At 33.7% G+C, this 26,949-nt stretch overlaps 1 pseudogene; it reads right to left on the bottom strand.

Annotated features, from left to right (window-relative positions):
* Positions 1 to 15,663: 15,663 nt before the first annotated feature.
* Positions 15,664 to 18,665, bottom strand: LOC148166043 (cathepsin B-like cysteine proteinase 4; annotated as a pseudogene).
* Between the last annotated feature and the right edge of the window lie 8,284 nt (positions 18,666 to 26,949).

The following is a 26,949-nucleotide window of genomic DNA, read 5'->3' as shown; positions in this document are numbered from 1 at the left end:
GCATCAGGAAAAAAAGAATTTGTGTCTCATAAACAAACTAAAAAACAGAAGAGATATTTAAATGGATACACTGAAAAATCTACATGAGAAGTTTTTGAAAACCGTTCCATTTACTATTCTCTATTTACCAGATTCCGACCATTTTGGGTGGTACCCCCTACATTGTCAAACCGTGATACTTATACTTGCACAGTTCACGAAAATATGGAACTTCAACTTACTGCTCTGGAAAGGTAAATATTTTGAAAACAGTGAGTAATTATCAAACTATGTTGAAAATGCTTTGTTGCGACCGATATTCTGTGAGATGTCTAGAGAGAACATGTGATGAGTGTTGCTCGAAAACTTTACCTTATGCGGAATTCGATAACACAAAACCGATCTTATTGCAACAGTGAAAGAACGATGAAAGAACAAAATGTTTAAAAGAAACACATGAAATTTTACCCAGAAATCTCATTACAAAACTTGAAAACAATATGGATAAATTTTTTCGGCATTCTTTTAATATACTACACCAGTACAATAGCACAATAACTAAGTTTCTGTGGATGTGATCATTTTAAGCTAGGATCTATTCATTATCAGACTGAATTGTCGGGTGAACGTACACGACTCCAAACTAGTACCGTATTTACAGACTCTGAAGATGATAATTTACCCCTAGTTACTTACGCGAGAAACCGCTCTAAATTGCGTAGTTCACCAACACCAGGAGTTAGCGGCTATTCACTGGAACAAAGTCGTTATAACAGTGGTGATTATGTTTTGGTCAAATATGTGACAAAGAAATTAGAATAGAATAGATGTTTTCGAAAAGTAATTTTTTCTAGTCTTAGACCATTTTGAATGTTACATTATTTTTGTTTTTTTCTGAGAAGAAGATCTCATTTTATTTTATTATAGTTTTGTTTCTCTTGTTTATTACTGTCAAATATAATTCTTAAGTACCTGAACCTACTTAAAGTAGGATGAGTGGTAACCTATATTATTATTAAAAATGTCTTAAAGACTGCTTTTAAGACTGATCTACTTCGTTCTCATATTACACAGTAATTATTATTATTTCATCTTAAATACTAAGACAAAGATACTCATACCTTAATTTCTATTGTTTGTTGATTATTTATAAAATGTATACTGTTAAGTAAAAGTGCATAAAAGTAAAATAATGTTATTAAAAATGTCAAGACTGTTATGAAAGTTGTGATAGTTTCTTTCTCACAGTTTTACAATATAATTTTTAATTTTTAACTTACTAAGCATCTAATACTTAAAAATAATTAACGTGCCATTATTAGTTCGTAAGAGATTTAATAAATGTCATATATTTCTTATGAATTTGTGTCTTTTATCAGTACTGTGTCACCTTCGTCAGTCCTCTGGCAGTCAAATTCTGAAAAATCTAAATATTTCAGAAACTACTCTAAAAAGTGACTGGCCAGATTTGCAACAATATAGTCATTAGATTACCTATTTTGTAAACCCGAATTTGTATAAATTTAACATAAAAACTACAGTAAACAAAATATCCCTAGAAGTTACCCAATTTATGTAGAATCACCCATATCTTTTTAGTCTCAGAAATGGATCCAACGGCCCACCAGTTTTTCCAGACATACAAAAGGTTGCTGGTACATCATGGAATTAGAAGCAAAAACGGTAATTGTATTAGTCAAGATAATACAAGAATGTTGGATATAATACATCCTAACAAAACAAATATCTCCTCTACAGTAAAAGTTGACAATTTAAACTTGCGGAAATACGGCCTTTCTTGTAATATAAATGACGATCATGATTATCATGTTCCTAACATACCTGACATGACACTAATTACAGCAAACGTTGTAACTTACATAGCTGGATTTGTTGTTAAAACTTTACAAAAACACCTACAATGTTCCAAATGCATTGGAGCAATTCAGTCATATGAAGCTGCGGTAACTGTAGATGATTCTTCTTTTTTATTATTAAACAGAAAAAAATCGAGGAGGGTTAAGAAAGGCATCTTCAGATGTTATAAAGATATGTAGAATCAATGAAACTGAAATTAGAATAATTTTAAATAGTAATAATAATCAAATACCTGGAGAAACTAACTTTTTTGACGACTTTGTATTTATTGTAACAAGGAACATTTTTGCAGAGAATGTTTTTAATGTATAATGTATAATAATTTTAATGTACTCTCTGATCATATATATGATAGCTCTTTAAATGAGGAAAACCATATATTAAATTTAATAAGACAAGTTGTTAAATGTTATACAAAAATTAGGTGACACCATGTAGCACGTAAGCAAACTGAAGCTTCTAAAAGTGCATTAATTAGGAAGGTGTATTCAAAATTGATATTGTTTCATCAGTAAAATTTATTGTTTTATGTATAAATAAAAACTATTTTAATATTACATGTGCAGTCTTTTCATTTAAATTTTTCAGTTTTCGCGGCCAATGGTGTGAGTGATGGCCATGTTTTGTAATTAAAGATGTTATCTGAAATATATTCATAAAATCGAGAAGAAAACTATTTATTGACGGCAGTGTGAGTAGCTCCACATGTTTCTATAATATATATTTCATTCTTCCCGCTTTTTTTAAATGTAACGCGCATGATCTACGGCCCCGTGCGCAGAATCAAATCGGTACGTTTGTTTTAACGAGCATTAGCCTTCCATTTCAATTATATAGTTCAGTGGTGTCGCCGGCCGCCCGTATCGCCATTTTGATTTCAAAGGTGAGTGAAGATTTTTGCATAAGTTTTTGCGTAATTTTGTAATATTTGTCAAGTAATCTTTTATAAACCTATGTCGTATTTGAAAATTTGCTTTATATCATCGGCTACCATATTTCATTCAGTTTGACTAGAGCTAAAGTTTTAGTTGCTCGGATGACGTAATATTGACCAATTTCAGTCGCATCACGATTTGATCATTTGGGTTAAGTGTACGCAGACGTTTGTCGTGTACCCCTAATCACTGTGCTTTACCATGGCTTTGTGTTGATGAAGAAAAATTTTATTTCAGGGTTTACCTAGATATTAAAAATGCCTCGATTCTACCAGAGAAAAGCTCCAGACAGAACTGTCGTTACAGATGAGCAGCTTGAAGCTGCGAGACTATTAATTTCGAAGGGTACCAGCAAGAGAAAAGCAGCAACACAAGTTGGACTGAAGGAAAGCACTCCAAGGAAACGTTTGAAAGCTGGGAAGACTGCGGAGAGCATGGGAAGATTTTCCACTACATTTACGAAAGCACAAGAGGATGAAATATATGAATATCTGAAACGAAGTGATGATCTTTATTATGGTCTGAGTATAATTAGCCTCCGAAAATTGGTTTATGAGTATGCAGACTTGAACGAAGTACCTCATCGGTTCAATATATTTTCAAAATTAGCTGGACGTGATTGGGTATACGGATTTCTAAAATGATATCCTGAACAGAAATTGCGACAACCGACCGCTACTAGTATTGCCTGGGCGATTATGACAACTTACAAGACCTCTACAAAAAACACTTTTTTCCTAGTCTCATTAGAGATAATAATTATTAATTACCTCAATTAGGAGTTGCGTACACTTACCCCCAGTGATGCGCACAGTTACCCTACCTTTGGGTTATGTGTACGCATTTTGATTACGCTTGTTTTGATTATTTTTCAAGGATTTGGCCGAAGATTAAGGATTGTTTCGTTTATTATTTTGTTGATTAATAAATACACTAACTGATTAGCCTAATTTTGATTTATTTTACTTATACTTTTCGATTTTATGACATAACAAAGCTTAAGTGCGCACACTTGACCCACATGACTCTAATCCTATTATAATAATCTTAGGGCCAGTTGTATAAAAATTGATTTAATCCGAGATTAGAGAAACCAAGAGTAAAACAGATCTGGCTAATATTACTCTATAAACGTGGGAAAAATACCTCAACCATTTAATACAAATTCCGATATAAATAGAACAACGTTGGCACTAAAAAATTTGCGGAATTAAAAGTCATGCAAGAGGGCCGAGAGATATCCTTCCAAACCATCAACTATAACCCCAGTTTACGAAGCTATTCGGAAACTTCATGCGCCACAAATTAAAAGAATGTTAAGTAGATTCGACGATATTACTTCAGATATTGATGAAGATACGAATAGGAATATTTTTTTTACAAAGTGGAATATGATCAATTATGACTTTACAGAGTTTACGGCAAATATGATAGTAGACGATGTAATCATAGATGTCTTTGATAATGTTGACAGTAACAAATACACACAAAAAATGTACCTAAGCTTGAAAACAAGTATACGGTTAAATTTTAGATGTCCTTGATCTCGAAAAAAAGAATGACCTTGTTCCAGGAAAGTCTAAGTAATGTAAATAATGTATGTTCCTCCACCATGTATGTCGACAAGGTGGAATTCATACCAGGGTTTGTAGACAAAAAAAAAATCATTTGCGATATATGTTATAATTGTAAACTCACAAATTTAATTTAATTGTTATTTATAATTTAATTTAATTTAACAATATCTTTTTGAATTAGCGAAATAAATTATAAACATTCGTTTCCCTCTCATTGTATTTTCCCAGAACGGTACCATTTGCATTCGTATTTGACATATGCAAAATTAGATTTCTATCGCAATCCAATTTTGCTGTTTAATTCATCCACAAATAGGTACTTTCCAGAATCTTTTTGTAAGAAGTCTGTTTAACTAGTTGTTCTTAATTCTTTAATTTTTAGAAAAAGTCGAACATTAAAATGTCGTTATACCTTCAAACACAGCAAAGCTCTTCTTCGAACTACATCATGAAATTGTTCAAGATAACCTCAATGTTGTTTATTTCTTAATTTTTTCAGTTATTCTGTTCCTTAAATCAGCCAAATCATTAATTAAAAAAATCTGCAGGTGTAAGATCACATGATCTTGGGGTCAGTTATATTCAGAATTCAAAAATATAAAACAGTTGAGTTGACAGCGATTCAAGTTACGTCCAATATCGATCAAGGTCCCACGGCGGAATTCATCAAAAAAAAATGGAAAAAATAGGAATAAATTGTAAAAATTGCAGAATTGTAAAGCAGAGCGACTTAGTACAATTTCAAAGTTTTAGCATTCATTTTAATAAAATTTCCAAAACGCATTAATGCCGGCAAATGGCGGAACTGTAAACATCATTAATCGTCCGAATTTGATTTGACACTCGAACGTCGTTTAGATTCTGTTTCAAACGCAACTCGATTACTAATTATTTTGCTCGTACGATAAATAAAAGGTCCCATAAGTTCCAGTAAGATGGTAGGTGACCACCCACGAGTTTATTAACATAAATTATTTAAAAAAAATAGAAAAAGAAAAAAGTTTTTAAAAATGTTTATATTTAAGTCAACCTAAAAATTTTCAAAATTTACTTATAAATAGGTGGACCTCGGAAATCTGTGAATCTCGCTTTTCCGTGGCGTTGGATATTAATTTGCGATTGCTTGATCCACCTACTACATTACCACAAACTACATTTGTGGGATAATAGTGTGTGTAGTAACGGTTTGTGGTGCTTTTTAGTTTATGAATATATTTGTGTGAGTGTGTTTATCTAGTGTTTATATAGTTTTGATAGTGACAATGTTTATTGCTATAACAGACATTTACAGTTGATGTGTATGATTTTCCCTCTAGTTCGCAAGGGAACACTCGACCATTCGAAGAAGGCGAGCGACTGTACAAGGTGTCATGGAGCTTGCAACAGAAAGCTTTTCAACACTAACAGCAGCAGATTGGGCCAAAATTTGTTAGCGTCTAGATGAGGTCGTTCAAAGCTACGTAAAAAAAAGAACATATGTTGAATGAAGCGAGTGATAAACTTGATATTTAAGGTAAATACAGGAGATTCAGATGACGTTAAAGAGTTATTTTCACACTTTAAAGACCAGTTGGGATGCATTCCATTAGAATAAACAAATGTCTTTCTCCGATAATACTCAATTTAAATACAGGGTGTCCCAGAACTCATGCCTAGCCGAAAACCGGGGATATCGGGAAAAGGTGTGAATGTGTAAATAGCAAAAAAAAAAGTTCCAGCTCCAACAGAAACTGAGAAAAGACATGACAAAGTTGACCAATCATAAGGCCGCGTGGAGATGGTCTGGAGGATACACTGGCGTGTTGCTAAGGAACCAGTTTAGATTTTCTCCTTTGAAATTTGTATGAACAATCTGGTCCACTATAAATTTCACTGACGTTAGAATGACAGACTTCAATAAATCTAACACATATTGAACTTAGTGTGCAGAAACGGCTCAGCGTACTTTAGAAATTGACTAGAGGGTTGAAGACTACTGGTTGACGAGCGTTGAATGACAAGACACACCTGGAGGACAACTGACACAGTGAAAATCAAAGTGGAGTGTGAAACGGCGTTTCTTTTGGTTTCCCTTGCTTGCTGGTTTCCTAGTTGGTGTTTGGTGGTAACAAATATCCTAAAACGGTTCAGGAGTACTCGGCGGCAGAATGCCTCGAAATGCGTCTTATTTTTGAAGAGTGCTATCGAAATTAGTATTAGCAGCAAGAACGTACCGAGGACGTTTTCCAGGTCGTGATTATTATCCGGACAACAAAACGATTCTTAGTGTTGTTTCTCGGGCTGGACACACTGATCAGTTATTAACAGATCGGCGCGAAGTTGGTGGAGCACCAAGACAGGCCAGAACTGTTGAAAATAAAGAAGCCGTTTTGGAAGCGGTTGATAAACACTCCAGGCAAAGTATCTGAACTGTGGCACGCCAGTTAGAAATCGGAAAATCTTCTGTACAAAAAATTCTCGCGACAGATCACCGGCACCCGTATCATGTCAAAGTTTGGTTAGAAGAGCTCATCTGTGTGTCCAAAATAATGGTGGTTTGTTCAAGCATTTGATTTAACCATTACATCATGTGCCTTGTTCTGTTTCTTGTTGTAATAAAAGGTTTCTTTTTAGAACCGTCATTGTGTGGTTTTTATCTGTCAGATTGACATTAGATGTCAGTTATAAAAATGTAGTGGACCAAATCAATTTTCCTTTTTAGGATTTAATTATGAAACCTAGCAACGTTAATATTATTTGTGCTTGAGCGTCTGGGATTGGTCAGTTTCGTTAAGCAATTTCCCAATTTTAATGCACATCAGGACAAAACAAATTGCATTTTTGGCGTCCTGATTGCTGTCGGCATCCGCCCTTTTTCGGCTAGGCGTGAGTTCTGGGACACCCTGTATATATATTTTTTTATTTACCGTATTTCTTTTATTATTATTCTTATTTTTAACCCCGCTCGTTTCATTGGTTTAATTTTAGCACTGCCACATTCTAGTGCCAATGTTCACAAAATATTTTATTATCAATTTATTAAAAACAAAAACATGGAAAAAATTCTTCGAACAATGCAACTTGTTATAATTTTATAATAAACGATAAAATCATGAAATAAACATGAAATCTAATATTTTGTTCGACCATAAGAACATAATTTAGTGATAGTGATGATAGTAATTAATTATTATAGATATTAATATTATGAATTCAAAGCACTTCAATAAACTGAAAAAATTGGATAAAAACGTGCTATATTATACGTTACATAGTTTTGTTTTTTTGTTTTTGTATTGGTCCTATAGCCATGGACATCTTAGACGTAAATCGAATGGTGTAAAACACTATTTACAATTTGTAAGCTTACTTTTTTAAATGTCAGTTTTGACAGTATCCATTTTTTAATTTCAAAATAAATGGATAAAACTTTTTCGGCATTTCAAATTTTACAGGCATCTTACGGTTCTATTCCAAAAAGATTCTTATTTTATCTGTGGTAGATAAAGGTTCAAAAAAATATTTTGTCCCCGGCTGTATGTTATTGTTATTAACGTTTTCAAATGTTATGATGTTATGATTATTTATTAAATTGTATGTTATTCTATGTTTATTACGAAAATATTATATATAAAATGTAAATAATTTTTATTTATTATTTTAAGCATAACAAAAATAATAAATGTTGGTAACTAATTTAAATTTCGCGTCTAATCGATGCAGTCAATGCACGACTGTCGTGAGGATTTCATCATAAAAACCAAACCAAAAATGTTTGGTCCTTGCGGATTATCGTTTTTACCAAATACTGGGCCCAAAGCAAGTGTTTGTGAAAAATTACAATTAGCGGTTAGCTGTGGGCCCCCATGTTCTTATCGTTATAGACTTACCGGTTACAGAACAGGAAATTTCTTGCATCTGCACATAATCTCACTGCACACGACGCGACGATAACCGAAACGACTATTTAAGTAATTTTAAATCATAAAAACCAAAACACTAGGAACAAATTGTTTTAACTACACGCTTCTAATAACGTGCGGCACGCGTGGTTTTCTCGAACAGCTGATGTAAAATGTGTGAAGTTAGCTAGCTTGTAGTTCATGCGGTAAGCACTGTGGCGCTAGCTATCAAATTGGTTTAAGGTTACTAGATGAAAACTGTTTTATAAGGTAGCGGGTTACAAAAAGAAAGTCAACAATTTCTTCCGACTCTTTTAATATTTTAAACACGAATGACGTAGATATTTTTCGTTGTTTGTGTACCAACCTTGTTTTATGATCGGTCAGTAGGATTATCAAAAAGCAATTTTAGAACTTTGTTCGAATTGTTGCAGTTTCTAAATGAACAATAGTAGATTACGTACTGAGGTGGAAAGTGTTTCATTCCTGTTGAGCATAAGTTTAATACCCGAGAGCGCAGCTAATATGCGAGACAGGAATGAAAGTTTCCACCAAGGTATGTATACAATTTTATTCACAATCATTTAAATAAACAAACAAGAAACATGTCTGATTTAAAGATTTTTACTTCAATTCTGTCATCTCCTTAAAGAGTGAAATGTCACTAATAAACCTAGTGATAAATTAAAAGGCCATCTCGAATAACGTTACGTGCAAAAAATCGACGTTACAAACACAATATTTAAAATTTATTTTTTTTAAAACACATGTTGATAAATGTTGCACCTGAAAAAAGTTTCCTTTCACAAGATTTTCCTAAGAAAAACTATACAGGGTGGCCCATCTAAGACTTTCGGGCTCAATATCTTTGTTATTTATGAACGGATTTTTCCAAAATTTAAAATATAATTTCTTCAAAAGGTAAGGATGATGTGACATTACCAGCGTCATCCTTGTCTTAACAATGTTAATTTTAGTTGTCTTATTTTAAATTTTAATTAGTTAAAATTTATATCATTTTATAAAACATCAATAATTATCCGAGTGTGCCAAAACTCAACCGTCTAGCTAGTCAAGTTGCCGAGAAAAAGAGAAAAAAGACCCTCAACATTTCCAAAAGATGCAAAATCATAGTCGGCTATGAGAAAAATAATTTCCCACGCCCAATTTTGGACATCCCTGGGTTCGGTCTGTCAATAACCGCTGACGTCAGTGACGTTCTTGACATTTGTAATATTTCTCATTTGAGGTTATGTTTACTTTTGAGCATGATGATGAAAATCATTGATTTAAACTTGCGCAGAACGAGTTTTCTTGATCTTTTGAAATTGGAAACTAATCACAATGTATCAGGCAGCGTTTTGGTGCAAAAAATTCGTAGGCACAAGGAAATGTGAGTAAAAAACTTGTTGAAAGTTGGTTATCACCAGAGAAATGATTGCAGAATGGTTCGCTATGAGGTACAACTAGAATTCACGACTTCTTTAGAAATGTCACTGGTTTATTGGAAATGGAAATTCAGTGACACGTATGCAGTGAAGCGATTTGACTCATTTATGATTGCATTTACGTTAAAACAGTTATGATGAAGACAGAATTAGATGATCACAGTATTTCATCTTTTTTCAGCAAACTTCTTTACTGCGCTTATAAAATGTGTGGTACTAGACAGTTTTAACATTTTTCTTTTGTTTATAATGTCATTAATCCAAAGTAGATTAAGCTCGAAGCTCCAATATGTGAACTGCCGTAGTCAAGAAGTCAAAATTGGTTCATAATACCTATGAAATCTAGGACGTAGTGCTGCTACCAAAAAATGCTGATGCAGAATTGAGCTATGTGCCATTTGTGCGCACTAGCTTGTACCTCATGAGTGTTTGAATCACTTGATTCACAAGTGAATGCCAGAATAGTTGGTATGCAAAAGTAACGAAGAATACAAGACTAACGACAAAGACAAGTTTAGCCATGTCAAAACGGAGTTTTATGGTATTTAGTGGCTATGCGACTAATAAATTCGTATGTTTCAATTATGATTTGTAGAAACAAGGTTGAATCGACAAATGTAGGTACAATTCTGCATACCGCCATGCTAAAAGGTGTTATCAAGAAAGTTTCTTCAAGTCCAAATTGGCCAAACAGTACCATTAATATTCCGTTTCGAAAGATTAGCAAATGAAACTTTGAATAGAAAACCAAGTCGTATAATAAGTAATATGGAAATCAGATACATTTTTGGATCACCAAAAACGCATGATAGTGAGTTACATTTTCTAAGGTCATACTGTTTAAGGAAAATACTGTTTACCTCTGATATTTCAGATTCGTGCTTTCGAACCGAATATGGTGCATGATGTTGCAAGTTGTATTTGTTGCTTCAACAAACCTTGCGAACTACCTAACGATCTAGGACGACTATTATGATATGGAAAATGTACTTGCACGGTATCAAGACGATTTCTCACTAAGAAAGAATAACGAGTCAAAGAAGTAGTGCAAGAAAAAATGAAACAAAATGACAATGAACATCATCTACATATACCTACGTTGCACACATGATATTTCTAACAAAATATCGTCGGTCGACTCTTTCTATGGGATAATTCTTTAAACGAACAATTAACTTCAGACCATTGCAACATTAATTAATAACTTGGACGAGTGAAAAAAAGACGAACAAGACTGAAAGCAACACACTGAAAATGATGTAGTACTTCAACACGGACTGTTACTTTAAATGTTGAACCTGTTCTTTCTCATTGAACCGCCAAAAGATGCAAATATGAAAGCGACTTTCATTGACACCCTATTGCAAGCATTAAGAACGATTGCAGAACGTTCTGGACGGTGTTGTTGACTACCATGAACGACTATCCCACTTGGATTCTTCTAACATGGGTGGATATGTTTGACGGATAGTAACCAAGCTGCTAAAAGTGCAAAACCCTGCTTGTTGATGAATTCGATGAAGAGTCGCCGCAACATTGTAAGTGTTCAGCGAAGGCAAGTGACTAGTACCATCGAAGCAATTGTTCCAGTTGAAAGCGACAAGCGATTTGCTCAGACCAAGGGACCGCAAATTCATTCTTCGCCATCACAGAACATATCCAAAAACTTATGCTGCCCCTAATTGTTTGTGTCCATTTCGTTACAAGAAAGTTCAAGAAATGAGTTGCTAGTAAAAAAAAAGCCAAATCTCATCGCATGGCCAACAAGCAAAATGGCAGTGACCAAACGCTTACAATATTCCAGCATTATTTGCACTTTTTATAAATGTTCAAAGTACAGCGACATGTTGTAACAGTGTAAATATCTGATACATTTGTAAATTTTTGTACATTTGTTCATTACTATTGTAGAAAATATGGTGTTACATTGCTATAATTGTCACTGGTATAGTTTATTCACTGTTAAAACTTAGTACCCTACAATAAAATACCTTGTAACAAATTATTTGTTAATCAAAGTCAAGTAGTTTCTTGAAAAAGGACGAAATCTTGTGATCATCTAATTCTGTCTCCATCATAACTGAAACGACTGTTTTTATGCAATCATAAATGAGTCATATCGCTTCACTGCATACGTGTCACTGAATTTCCATTTCCAATAAACCTGTGACAGTGCTAAAGAAGTCGTGAATACTAGTTGCACCTCATAACGAACCATTCTGCAATCATTTTTCTGGTGACGACCAACTTTCAACAAGATTTTCGCTCACATTTCCTTGTGCCTATGAAATTTTTGCACCAAAACGCTGTTTGATGCGTTGTGATTAGTTTTCAGTTTCAAAAGATCGGGATAAATCGTTCTGCGCAAGTTTAAATGAATGATGTGCATCATCATGCTTAAAAGTAAACATAACCTCAAACGAGAAATATCACAAATGTCGAGAAACGATGGTCGGTTCAATGCATTCTGATTAGTTACTAAAAGATCGAGATAAAAAATCGTGAATGTGCAAGTTTAAATCAATAGTCCTCATCATAATGCTCAAAAATAAACATAACCTCAAATGAATGTCACAAATGTCGTAAACGTCACGGATTCATCAACAAGTCAGGGATGTCCAAAATCGAAACTCGCTGTAGAAGTCAATTGTTTCATAGCCGACTATCAGTTTGTATCTTTTGGAAATGTTGAGGTCCTTTTTTGTCTTTTTCTCGGCAACTTGACTTGCTAGACGGTTGATTTTTGGCACACGCGTATAATTATTGCTGTTTTATAAAATGACATAATTTTTAACTAATTAAATTTAAAATAAGACAAGTAAAATTAACATTTTTAAGACAAGGATGACGCTGGTAATGTCACATCATCCTTACCTATTCACGAAATTATATTTTAAATTTTGGAAAAATCCGTTCATAAATAACAAAGATATTGAGCCCGAAAGTCTTAGATGGGCCACCCTGTATATCGTATATTGGAGAACGATTTTTCACTAGTATCTCAGTTTTGACGAATTGACGGTTACAACGTTATTCGAGATAGCCGGCTCTTCATTTATTATTGTTGAGTACTTCAGAATAATGCTCATAATTAACACTTAGTAGGCGCTGCACGATTGACATTCTATCAATTTTGTTAGCAAAAGTCGTAACAAATTTGGGTTTTCTCCTCGTGATTTTTTCCTAAAAACAATGTCCGACAGTGAAATAGAGTGTATTCCGCCAGAATTGCGCTGTTAATAAAGGTTATAGAGACTAACTCACTTTTTAAAACAAAAATGTGTCTTTGAGGTTAATCACTTGTCAAAAAAAAATCGATTGCGGTTACCATCTACGCCTGTTTACATAATCCAGCTAAATTAATTTAAAAATTTTAGTTCAAAATCGTCTGTGGCGCCCTCAGATGTTGGAAAGTGCTTTATTCCTGACCGATTACGACTCATGACTGACAATAGATAAGTAGATAATAGTTCAAAAAATGACGTCTAATATTTTGTCCCCGACTGTATGTCATTTTTATTAACTTTTTCAAATGTTATGATTATTTATTAAATTGTATTCTATGTAATTACAGAAATATTGTCTTAAAAATGTAAATGATTTTTATTTATTATTTTTAGCATAACAAAAATAATAAATGTTGGTAAGTAATTTAAATTTCGCGCTTAATCGATGCAGTCAATGCACGACTGTCGTGAATTCATGATAAAAACCAAACCCAAAAACGTTTGGTCTTTACGGATTATCGTTTTTACCAAATACTGGACCCATAGCTAACCAGCAAGTGTGTGTGAAAAATTACAATTAATCCAATTAGCATTGCCCCCATGTTCCTACAATGGTGGACACAGAATCTTGGACAGAATTGTCATTTGATTGTCAAAGTTTCTAAACCGGGCTTTACGGAGGACGTTGGTTATAACCAAACTTTTAATTTTTGATTCAAGTGTCATTTTGACATTTTAGCAATAATAACACCACTCGACTTCTAAACTCTTTGCCCATGACCAAGTGTTGTAGCGCAAAACCTTTTGGCTTCCTTGTGGCGGCACATCAATTGTTATTGGTGGCATATCGCAGAAATACGTTTTCAAAATTTGTTTGACTTTTGTATTAACGTCAATCATAATGACAATGAAGCTAGGATTACATCGAGACTTTTTGAAATGACAGGAAAGTACTGTCCAAGATTCTGTGTCCACCATAATATGATTATTGACTTACCGGTTACAGAACAGGAAATTTCTTGCATCTGCACATAATCACACTGCACAAGACGATAACCGAAACGACTATTTAAGTAATTTTAAATCATAAAAACCAAAACACTAGAAACAAATTGTTTTACGCTTCTAATAACGTGCAGCACGCGTGCTTTTACCGAACAGCTGATCTCAAATGTGTGAAGTTAGCTAGCTTGTAGTTCATGCGGTAAGCGCTGTGGCGCTAGTTGTCAATTAGGTTTAAGGTCACTAGATGAAAACTTCTCGCTATTAAACAACAAATCAAAATGAACACTCCGTAGTTTAAAATATCGACGTATTTTTTACTGAAAAAGTAATTTTTAACAATGTGTATTGGGTATTACGTTTTTAAAAAATGACTTGCTTTGTTTTTAGGGACTCCAGTCCAAAAACTTTCTGTAAGTAAAGAATAAACTCTTAAATTGTTTCGTCTTAAAAGAAATAAATTAGAAAATCCATTGCTACAATTTTTGTAATTTCATCTGGCTTTTGGCTATCGTTTTTTTGTTTTAACTCGATTATTTTTTGAGCTAGAAAATTTTGGTTTAGAAATTTTGGTTTACAATTGTTGCCTTCATAACCCTTCAATGCGACAACATTGCAAAACTCACATCCTGACCTATCTTATGATTTCTATTTTGATGGAGAATTTAACGTTACAAAAAAGTGCAGGCGTTCTAGAACACTTATACAATGGTGAAGAAAACCACTCGAGCATTAGAAAACAATTTCAATACTAACCTCTCGACTTGACAATAAAATTGAAACACCACTCGACTTTCAGTCTCGTGGTTTTTTAGCTTACGCTTCTTGCTAATGGCGTAGGATTTTCGGTTAGAAGTATACCAGAGCTCATTACTATCGGTCCACTCATTAAAAAGTTAAGTTGGTAGCAGCCCTTAATGATTTTAATCGGTAACAATTGGCAGCAAATGTGTTTGACCTTGACGCAACTGTGACATGCGCAGAAGCTAATCGTTTTTCACATCATTGCCAAAACTTGTTAAATCTCTATTAAAATAATTTTTTTGCAACAAATTTTTAATTAGTTATTGATTAATACACTCAACTTTGACAACGTGTTAACCTCAAAAATCGTTACATTCAATTTTCCCCTAATTTTCTCTCTAAGGAATTGAAAGTCTGATTTACACCCAAAAATTTTCGAAAATTTACACTAGAGAGTGGACTGATAGCAATGAGCTGCACTTTATTTTCAATGCTCTTGTGATATTGAAGTGGAGCCTCGTTATAAGGAGTCCGGATTAAACGAAAGCCCGAATATTACAAGAGCGTGGAATTTTACCGACGAATTTCTTTGTAATTTAATTGCCTTACGAGCGTAACCTGGTTATAAAAAAGTGGGAGTTTGACGGAGTTTTCAGGAAATATTCATTTCTTAGAAGAGCATGAAGTGTTCTCCCTTTCGACTTAATTTGATCTATGTATGTGTGATGCCAAAGAAACATTACCAGGCATTGTCGCAATTGAATTTTTTTTTTATATTTACTGTAGACTGTATTCGCTTTTGTTTGTAGTTTTAATACTGTTCATAATATACGTTTTATTAAAAATTCTATATGTATACAGCAATGAACATCAAATTCGCAAACTGTATAAACAAACGACCTAATAATCAAAGGCATAAATGCCGCAACAAAAAATGATTTACTGTTAACTTAAAAAAAATAAACCAATTCTAAGCACTTTCTAAAAAACAAACCACCAATTATAACAAACCAAGAACAAAAAACACTCCCAGCACTCCCTTTCGCAGCAATGATCCAATTCTCTACCAAATTTAGATTTTTACCCCTTTCAAACTTTCAAACAGTTTCAAACTTCACGAATCCATTTTCACCCCATTCAGTACCCCACGAGTTTGCAATCAACCAATAAGGTACCTTATTTTCACTTCCCCATCCAATAATTTTTCCGAAAGTGAAGCCCAAGTTTGCATTTTCTGTTGTCCAGTTAGATGAATATATTCCTAGAAGTAAAATTACAAAAACCAATAAACAATAGATGAGAGCGTCATACCTCCTTTATAATCAAGATAATCATGCAGGAGATAAAATCCAGTGATAACAGGTCCGTTCTTCATAATTTCTATCTGGATTTCCGTCACATTATTTTAAACAAACTTAAATCTTTTTCCGTAATGTTTGTTGGAATGAAATGAGGAACCATCTTGACACTGTTGGGGGCAAGCTGGAATTTCTTGCGAAGAGCTGTTGCTTCGGAGTATGGTAAACAACCCTACATTAATTAGTAATTTAGATTCAGATGTAATAGTTATTTACAGTCGCGTGTGGTAACTTACATTTTACAGCGCGAAATCAGTATGAAGCACGACGGCGTAGTCGGAGTGCTTTAATGAGTGAGCGCTGTAAAATGGTAAACGCACAATTGTTGTATTCAACTTTTTGGCCAAAAAACTTTTAATTAAAATAATTGGCTTCTTCAAAATTCATGAGAACTGTCACATCTAACATTTATAAATTTCGTCATCTGTCTATTCTGTCAATTCGGCAGTTGGCGCACAAAAAGTACACAAAATGGCGCTGCATAAAAAAAATAATATGATTTTAAAAATAGAAATATTGTCTTATCAATCTTATCAATCTTCATTATGGAAAAGAGATTTTAATTTATAAACGCATCTGAGGAGTTTTTATCGCACGGCGTGTGTAAACGTCCAGGGGTACGATTCTCGAAATCACTAAAAGTTTAGTGCACTAAATTTGAAGTTTAGTGCACTAAATTTTTAGTATGAGAAAATCAGTGTGCTCTCAAGAATAATATATTCTCCATCATCAAACTAAAAAGTGCTCTAATATTCTAGGTTGGTCTAAATATTATCTTGGCAACATCGCAAAAACAGTTTGTCAGGTTGACCGATTTTAAAAAAATTAACCTTTCCAGTCAAATGTTCAACAAAATTAAATGCAGCATTTAAGTCCCCCACAAGCAATCACAGCAAAATGAACAAATTTTATAATTTTTGCAACTTTTTGATACGATTTTTGACTTATGAAACCGTAATCTCATGAGAATATCTCATCGTGGATTCAAACTTTTAGCGCAGGGTAAAAAGTATAACTTGCGTGTTATTGAGAAGCAAAAGAAATCATCTAAACTTTCTGAACAACTTTTGGTTTTTGTACAAGACAAGTTTATGTCTATCTTTACAGGAAAAAATGCCCAATAACTTTGCTAAAGAGAAAAAACATCAGGCGTGGCAAAACTTGGCTCAAAACTTAAAATAAGGTATAATTAAACACCAACAGACAACAGAACGAAATGATCCAGTCAAACAGAATGTGTTAAATTTTAAAGAAATAGTGGGTGGGATTTTGTTTCTGCAACGATAGGAGTTACGATATGATGACCTTCAAATCGCCCAATTAATCAAAACATGGATTTTTTTCAAAATTTTTTTGAATTCTATCAATTTATGATAACAATAAATGATTACAACATCAAATGTTGCTTGTACACAAGTGGTATTTTATAATTAATTTGATTCTACCTCACATCGTAGAGGTAGGATATGAAACTGAGTTTTTCGCGTGTGCTAATAGGCGGCCGATTAAAATTCGCACCTCACATCGTACCTCTACGATGTCAGGTATGATTGTGAGGTTAGAATACATAAATATTATACCACTTTTGCTGAGAAATAAGTAACATTAGATGCTATACATAGAAAATTTTGAAAAAGAATTGCATTTTGAGTGATTTGGTGTTTTGAAGGTCATCGTATCGTACCTCGTATCGTTGCAGAAACAAAATCCCACCCAGTATTTTTCCAATCAGTGGTGTTGCAGAAGAAAAATGTCATGATAACACTAAAACCACCGCAATTTTTGGAGTAGGATTTCCATGGTCTTGAAATTAAATGTGTCTTCAGTAAATCGAAAAGTTTTACGGAGTTTTTTATCTTCCACATTTTTAAGAAATTTTCTATATATTTTGGTTTCATGTAAATTTACTGCTACTACATCTAAGTTAATACCTACGTCTAGATTCTTCTTCTAATTTCATTGCTTTATCAAAAATTTTGCTAATCTAAATAAATTAGCATGTAATTTAGTTTTTTACTATTGACCACACCAATAATTTCATACTGAAAGTTGAGGACACTAAATGTTCACAGAACGTCGAGAATACACTTTTTCAATTTTCACACTAAATATGGATATTTAGTGCACTAAATTAAATCAGCACATTTCGAAAATCGCGCCCCAGGGCGTTTGTAATTATAATGTTTTCGAAGATGTCATTTGAAATGTTAATTTGACGTTTACAATTCATGAGGCTAAAAAATAACTTACTGGAGTTGAAGATCCATAATCTCCCCCTGTGACAATTCCGTAATCTTTATAGTATTCAAAAGCATTCATTGAGGTGTTCAGACCACTCTCAAAATCACTGTATTCGCAGGATCCACAATCCTGACAAGACAGTAAATCTTGGGGAGATAATTCGATTTGTGTTTTTCCATACGACTGAATGCAAATTATATCACTAATTGCCGATACCGTCGCAAAAGCCAAATTTGCTTTGCACTCGAGATTGTTCCTTATCTTGCCGATGAACCCGCAGTAGGGCCATTCTGTTCGGGCGTCGAAAGAACTTGGAATTGTGTTCTGGGCTTGGCTCGTCTGGATAAAGAACACAGTAAGAAACGCGAGGTGGAAACGAGTCATTGTCAACTCACTTTATGTAGTGATTTCGGTTCATGTCAAGAAGAGATAAAAGATAAAAACTCTCATAGTTTCGTGATTTAATCAGAGCTCTTATCACCGAATACCAAAAAATGGATTCCCGGAACTATGAGCAGATTGTTTTACGAAAAAAATGAACTCTTAGAGAAAGTTTAGCTTGTTAAAAGTGAACTAAAAGTAGACTTAAAAACACTTGTTTAGAATGAAAAAAATCGCCATAAAAATGGCGAATTTGCCATATAGATAACCAAGATACATATAAGACTGGTACGTCAACTCCCTACTGTAAAAATGTGTCGTATTTTTGGGTCCAGATAAAACCTCACATAGATGGCGACACTCTAGCGAAGGACTGTCAGGTAATTGTCAATTTGTGATTTTGAGGTTAAGAAAATTTTGTACTAATCTTCATGTTGATTAAGGAGTAATTTTTCAAATAAATATGTAGGTGTATATTACCGAAGGAACTCTAAAAATAGAAACATCACTGTTTAAAGGGCTCCACAAACCTCGTTCTTGCACGACGTGTTTGAACGACAGTTTTACCCACAGACCTCGGTTTTTCCGACCGTTTCGTTCCAACCGCCGAAACCGTCGTTCAAACACGTCGTCCAAGAACGAGGTTTGTGGGGCCCTTAAAAGTTTAACGTGTCCACAAATGACGCACTTCTTCATTTTTAACCTTTACACTGCTCGGCGCGGAAAAATCCACAAAATAATATTTCGCTCAAACTGCTCCGAACGGATATATTCGCATTGATTGCAATGGTCAACTGCTCAAAACAAACACAGTCACAATAGCTTTAATTTTTTTAAATACATTTTTTTTACCGTTTCCTGCTCAGAACGTATACAGGGTCCGGCAACACTTGTGTCCACCCCCAAAATCGTCTTTAATTTTAAAGTTACAATTTTGAAATTTTGCATACGCTCATAGATGACAAAGCTCTAGAAGCCGACGCAAAAATTTGTTTTTTATGACGGTTTGGTTGGCGTCGCGACGCCTAAAAAGTATAATTTTCAGCGATTTTTGAGTTTTTGCGGAAATATTCGCGAATTCATTTTTTTTTCAACATAACTGTGATACAAATATTTGAGTTTTTGTTTTAAATCTAATGCAAATTGTGTTTAAAATTTGCGAAAAAAACGCTGTTTTATCAAGTTAGTTTTCAAAATTATGACGGCGCAGTGGCAAACTACGTTTACACCAAAATTTCACAAGTCACTTTATTCACTTTTATAAAGGTTAATTTTGATTAACACGGGTATGTTGCACTTTATGGACACCAGAAATTGTTAATTAACATCGACAAAGCGACAACTTCACCAAGTAAGACTTTTGTTACAATCTAAAGCGAGCCAAAGGATAGATGTCATTTGTGACACAAGATGCTGACAGATGGGTGTAAACGTAGTTCTCAATTTTGACGTAATGAAATTGGAAACTAACTTGATAAGACAGCATTTTTTCCTCAATTTTTAAAGATAATTTGCATTGAATCTAAAATAACAACTGAGATATTTTAAACATATTTATATTGAAAAAAAATTAAATTAGGGGTTGATATCACAAACCCTCACAATTACCTAAAAATTACATTTTCAAAGCGTCGCGACGCCAAAACTATCACTGATAAAAAACAAATTTTTGCGTCAGCTTCTAGAGCTTTGTTAACTGTGAGCGTATGCAAATTTTGAAAGTTTTATCTTTAAAATTAAAAATGATTTTGGGGGTGGACACAAGTGTTGCCGGACCCTGTATATCCGTCTACGACTAAAATTCATTTGAAATCTATTCCATGCATTTTTTTATCCCCGCAGTTTAAAAGTAGGTCCGAACTAAGGGCCAGGTATTGTATTCCCAGTGGAATAAGGTTATATGGCCTCCATAAACCTATTTAACTTCGTTTAAAAGGTAGCCACCCACCATAATTTGTACCATTGTTAAAAAGATGGGGACGCTTGCAAATCAAAGGCCTGCTGTAATCCGGGGAAACAACCAAATGTAAACTAGGTAGTCAGGCAAGAATTTTTAATTTATGATGGGGGTAGTTTGGATAATTTCGCCTATTGAAAGAGGAATGACTCCACAACAATAGCGTAACCAATATAACCTTAAGAAACTGGGAATTCTTTAATATCACCATAATAATCAATGTCGTTGAAGTTAGCTTGGGATTGGCTTTTTGGTTGCGCCGTAACATAGGCAACACAACGTGCACTCGGCTTTTTTTACAGTAAACCAGACAAATACTGAAATTTCATGGGAATTTTCATGTTTTCGCGTACTTTTCTTACAAATTTATGGCAATTTGACTTTGGAATAATAACCTCCCATTGTGACAATCAATACTTTGGTGTAAAATAAACAGAAAAGGGTTAATCAAAGGGGGTTGTGCTGCCGCCTTTTTCATCACCGTTATCGTAAAAATCCAGCATCTACCCCGGTCGCAGTGATCCCAAAAATTAGAGAAAAATTCACTGATAAATCTCCCATATCAAGTTTGTCTACACCAGCCGTCAGAGGGTTGTAATCTCACCCCGCTGTAATTCACCCCGTGAAAATTTAAAAAATCAAAAATGTACCCCAATGGCATTAGACCCAAAAAAATAGAGAAAAATTCACTGATAAAGCTCCCATATCAAGTTTGTCTACACCAGCCGTCAGAGGGTTGTAATTTCGCCCCATTTTAATTCACCCTCTCAAAATGTGAAAATTTGAAAATGTACCCCAATGGCATTAGACCCAAAAAATAGAGAAAAATTCACTGATAAAGCTCCCATATCAAGTTTGTCTCCACCAGCCGTCAGAGGGTTGTAATTTCGCTCCATTTTAATTCACCCTCTCAAAATGTGAAAATTTGAAAATGTACCCTAATGGCATTAGACCCAAAAAATAGAGAAAAATTCAGTGATAAAGCTCCCATATCAAGTTTGTTTTCACCAACCGTCAGAGAGTTGTAATCTCGCCCCGTTTAAGTTCACCCTGTAAAAATGTAAAAAATCGAAAATATACTCTAATGGCATTAGACCCAAAAAATAGAGAACAATTTATCGAATAATCTTCTATATCATATTTGTTTCCATCAGCCGTTAGGGGGTTGTCAGGCTTATTAAATAAATTATTTTTTTTTTTTGGCAACCCATAATACACTATCTGTGTATTGTATAGTGCTTATTTAAATTTTTCGGAATTTTGAATTTACCGGCACATCGTTATTTTCTATTAATTAAATTTAGAATTTTTAAATTATCTCACAAGTAGATAAAGTTAGGCAACTAAGCATATTTTTTTTAATTCAGAATCAGTAAAATGTGTACATATTCTGTTTTTTTTCTCGGAGGAGGCCGTTTCAGTCATCTTAGCTCTGTGTTTTTTAAAATAACTGGAAAACGTAAAAAACACAAAATTTAGAAAATACAGTAAAACTCAGTACAACATTAGCATAAAATTATGGCTTATCACTTATCACTAATTGATTGTGTTTTGTGATGCATGAAACTCATACCTGGCGTAATTTTGTATTTAATTTTTGAAATACATTTTTTGAAAATAAAAACTGAACAGAAATTGGAAATTGTAGCTCAAATTTACACAAAATTATAAAGTTTAAACTTATTTGGCGATCCTCGAACTGGACTCACCTAAAATAAATTTGGTTCATCTCAGTTTTAAACCCCTCATTTGTGATTTTTTTTTTAAGTTTTCAACCAAATATGTAATTTTTCTGATAAATTGGTGTTACTCTATCCTGAAGAAAAAACAATTTACCGGTAAATTCAAACTTAAAAAAAATGACACTGCAACTTATTACAAGGAAAGGTGTATTCTGGGTTGCCAGAAAAACACTCTCTCTTTTGTTTTAAAGGTAAAATAATTAAACATTACAATCTGATAGTTTTTGGAAGCAAATGTGATTAATGGAATTAATTAGGATTTTTTTTTCTATTTTTTAACATTAATTCCATTGGGGTACATTTTCGATTTTTTACATTTTTAGAGGGTGAATTAAAATGGGGCAAGATTACAACCCTCTGACGGCTGGTGGAGGGAAACTTGATATGGGAGATTGATCAGTGAGTTTTTCTCTATTTTTGGGTTTAATGCCATTGCGGTACATTTTCAAATTTTCACATGTTTAGAGGGTGAATTAAAATGGGGCGAGATTACAACCCTCTGACGGCTGGTGGAGACAAACTTGATATGGGAGCTTTATCAGTGAATTTTTCTCTATTTTTTTGGTACAATGCCATTGGGGTACATTTTCAAATTTTCACATTTTGAGAGGGTGAATTAAAATGGGGCGAGATTACAACCCTCTGTCGGCTGGTGGAGACAAACTTGATATGGGAGCTTTATCAGTGAATTTTTCTCTATTTTTTGGGTCTAATGCCATTGGGGTACATTTTCGATTTTTCACATTTTTAGAGGGTGAATTAAATAATTAAAAATAAGGCGAGATTACAACCCTCTGACGGCTGGTGTAGACAAACTTGATATGGGAGATTTATCAGTGAATTTTTCTCTATTTTTTGGGTCTAATGTCATTGGGGTACATTTTCAAATTTTCACATTTTGAGAGGGTGAATTAAAATGGGGCGAAATTACAACTCTCTGACGGCTGGTGGAGACAAACTTGATATGGGAGATTCATCAGTGAATTTTTCTCTATTTTTTGGGTCTAATGCCATTGGGGTACATTTTCGATTTTTCATATTTTTAGAGAGTGAATTAAAATGGGGCAAGATTACAACCCTCTGACGGCTGGTGGAGACAAACTTGATATGGGAGATTTATCAGTGAATTTTTCTCTATTTTTTGAGACTAATGCCATTGGGGTACATTTTTGTTTTTTTACATTTTCACGGGGTGAATTACAGCGGGGTGAGATTACAACCCTCTGACGGCTGGTGGAGGGAAACTTGATATGGGAGATTTATCAGTGAATTTTTCTCTATTTTTTGAGACTAATGCCATTGGGGTACATTTTCGATTTTTTACATTTTCACGGGGTGAATTACAGCGGGGTGAGATTACAACCCTCTGACGGCTAGTGGAGACAAACTTGATATGGGAGCTTTATCAGTGAATTTTTCTCTATTTTTTGGGTCTAATGCCATTGGGGTACATTTTCGATTTTTCACATTTTGAGAGGGTGAATTAAAATGGGGCGAGATTACAACCCTCTGACGGCTGATGTAGACAAACTTGATATGGGAGATTTATCAGTGAATTTTTCTCTATTTTTTGGGATCACTGCAACCGGGGTAGATTCTGGATTTTTACGATAACGGTGATGAAAAAGGCGGCAGCACAACCCCCTTTGATTAACCCTTTTCTGTTTATTTTACACCAAAGTATTGATTGTCATAATGGGAGGTTATTATTCCAAATCAAATTGCCATAAATTTGTAAGAAAAGTACGCGAAAACATGAAAATTCCCATGAAATTTCAGTATTTGTCTGGTCTACTGTAAAAAAAGCCGAGTGCACGTTGTGTTGCCTATGCTACGGCGCAACCAAAAAGCCAATCCCAAGCTAACTTCAACGACATAATAATCAGCTCTTATCTCAATGTTACCTTGTTTAATATATTGACGTTGTGGAAAATTAAAATCTCTATGAACATTTGTAATACTAGTTAATCGGCCGAGTGCTCAAGACGTTAATATACGCCAAGGCAAAACACCGATCAACTGCTCAGAACGTATATTGTCGCAGGAGTTGACAAGCCGCGCACAGTTAAAAAAAATTTCAAAAAACATTGCGCAGTGAAAAGGTTAATATATTGACGTTGTGGAATATTAAAATCTCTATGAACATTTGTAAAACTAGTTAATCGGCCCAGTGCTCAAGACGTTAATATACGCCAAGGCAAAACAGCGATCAACTGCTCGGAAAGTATATTGTCGCAGGAGCTGACAAACCGCGCGGAGTTACAAAATTTTCCAAAAAACATTGCGCAGTGAAAAGGTTAATGGTTATTGTTTAATGTTTAAACACAAAATCACCGTACAGAGAACTCAAAAACTGTGTCCTTTATTAGTAACGGTTAGGTTACGGGTTGAGGTAACGGCTTTCAGTTTAAAATTGACAGTTAATTGACAATTGCCAGTACGATGACAGTCCTACACTATCCTAGCGACACCTAGCGAGTGTTTGACCTGGGCCCAAAATTACGACACAAAATGGCTACCGAGTTGGCGTACCAGTCTTCTATTTATCTTGTAGATCACCAAAATCGATAGAAAAAACAGTCGAATAGCAACAAACGACTATCAGGTGCTCAGAATAAACACTCAAAATTACCTAAAAGGACTATTTTTCAATTAATACCATCTTTATAGCACTTTAGATTTGTCAAAGAATATTAGTTTTTTAGCAAAGTAACTTGATACATGTATTTTCTAACTTTTTTTTTCTAATGCATCTCATTGGTCATCTTGAGGAAGCTGTAATTTCTAATCGAAATGTTTTAGGACCAAAAAGACTTCAGAAACTTCTTTAGAAAGTCCAAAAACTTACCAGTTCACGGATTGTTTTTTATTTGTAAAACACCTTGTACCTATATTGATGCTTAAATAAAAGGTGTTTATAAATGTTTCTAGCATCAAGGGTGGCTATGAAATGTCAAAGAAATTTCCTGCTTATTACAAATGTGGGTTTAGATTTTTCAACTGACATTTGTAGTTAACCTCAATCAGGGAGCAAAGTAAGTTTAAAAAAAACACTGTTCTAGTTGTGGTTTAAAACCTAAAATTCATAAACTTGAACACAAAACCGTAACTGAAACGTCGTTTCAAGCATTCATGTTAGTCTTTACGATGATTAAAGACAAAAATGTATTTAAACTTACAATTTTGTTTTTCTCTTTGCACTGGTTTAAATGTCACCAACTATTACTAGTCAATTTGCAAATTTCAAGTTTTCTTTAAAAAAAAGCAGAAATACAAAATACAATAATATACGTCTTGTTCGCACCTATGATAATTGGACGATACCTGCAATCAGACATATCCATTGTGTAAAATTGTTCTCTGTCACTTCTTTTTGTAAAAGTTACCTACATACATACATAATGGGTCCTCTTCCATTTCACAGTGTAAAAGTCAAACGGTTGTAATAAGGGTCGAAAAATTATTTAAGATTTCGTTGAAAACGTATGGTTTAGTCAGTGGCGGCACAACTCTACTTGAAGCTGAATATTTTATTTAAATAATAAATCATAGATTTATAAAAACATTCAAATTGTTCTTTGTTCCGCTCTACCTTTTTGCACAAATATTCTGTTTCCGCATAGTCGAGGTTCTACTGTATTTAGACCAATTCAAAACCGAATCCCCGAATGACACAAATTGTTAGTGGTATAATTGGTTGCCTATCATACAAACACATTTCCGATAAAATTGAGATAAAAAAAATCATATCAAATGTATCAACACTTTGTGAAATCACTTTCTTATAGTAAAGTTTATTTAGTAAATTTTACATGTATAAACAAACAATAAAACATAAAATACTTGATGGACAACATTGGACTTAAGTAATACTTATTATGGTTTCTAGCCCACGGCCATTCTTTGAAAAATAAAACCAAAATTTAACAAAACGTTTTTTTCAAATTATTAATAAAATTATAATTTATTCCCAAACACCAAATTTTAACAAAAAATGCTGACGCGCGTTTCGATAGTAATGCTATCATCATCAGAGTGATGATTTTTTCAAGTTTTTTCAAACAGATATTGTTTGTAAAAATGGCTAGTTTTGTTTTAATTTCTCGTTTTTTCGAATTTTCACTTTCTAAGTTTGTTTTTAATTACCTAATTTGTTCATTAATTTGTTCACTTAATGTTAACAGCAAAATTAAGGTAATACAAAACAAATTTTTTTCCTGATTTAGAGTTTATAATTTTGAACAAACTGAAAAAACATGCTGTTTTAACTTAACTTTAATACAATTGGCATTTACTGAAACACTTGCATGTGACCAACTTAAAAATATGTTGTCAAAATGTTTCAGGTACCTCGATTTCACATTTTCAAAATATTTTTTTCAAAATTAATAACATAGCACATCTGTCAAATTTGCAAAATTAATTTTTGTGTTTCAGTTGTATTTTCCGTTACCATAGAAGGGCCGTCAAGTCCTGTTAATAGCACAAAATTGAAAAATTAATTTTATAAAAAATATATTTACATAAACACATAAATTCGAAGCAATGGTACAAAACTTGATGCACACTTAATAAAGCTCTTATAAATAACAGTCTCAG

Source organism: Gnatocerus cornutus, unplaced genomic scaffold, assembly GCF_029298725.1.
Source record: "Gnatocerus cornutus isolate USDA-ARS CGAHR unplaced genomic scaffold, icGnaCorn1.1 ctg00000033.1, whole genome shotgun sequence".
NCBI classification, from domain to species: domain Eukaryota; kingdom Metazoa; phylum Arthropoda; class Insecta; order Coleoptera; family Tenebrionidae; genus Gnatocerus; species Gnatocerus cornutus.
This window is presented reverse-complemented; position numbering and strand designations above follow the sequence as displayed.